The sequence below is a fragment of the Chiloscyllium plagiosum genome, chromosome 37 (genome assembly GCF_004010195.1).
Source record: "Chiloscyllium plagiosum isolate BGI_BamShark_2017 chromosome 37, ASM401019v2, whole genome shotgun sequence".
Taxonomy (NCBI): Eukaryota; Metazoa; Chordata; class Chondrichthyes; order Orectolobiformes; family Hemiscylliidae; genus Chiloscyllium; species Chiloscyllium plagiosum.
The window spans coordinates 25,097,377-25,097,724 of NC_057746.1; positions in this window are offsets into that span (position 1 = coordinate 25,097,377).

Here is a 348-nt window from a genome sequence, read left to right on the forward strand (position 1 = left end):
ATTCGTGACTGTGGCAGTCAGCAAAGGTTGAACTTTCTAAACAAAGACACTAAAAACTTAAGATGAAGAGGAAATAGATTGTTTATGAACATCTTGCATAAAGAAACCAAAGATGCTCCTTATCTAAGAATTGTACTTAGGTACTTTCTACCTCAGATAGCGCCATGAGGGTCGACATTGTCAACTTTCAACTGTACTCGAGTACACATGACAATAAACCCAAATTCTAATTCTTATGTTTCTGGGTAGTGTCCAGTAACTACAATTTGTAAAAAATAAAGAAAAGTAGTCCATTCAGCCCATCTTTTGCCTGTAGGTGAGCTATGTTCACTGTTAAACTTGACTGCC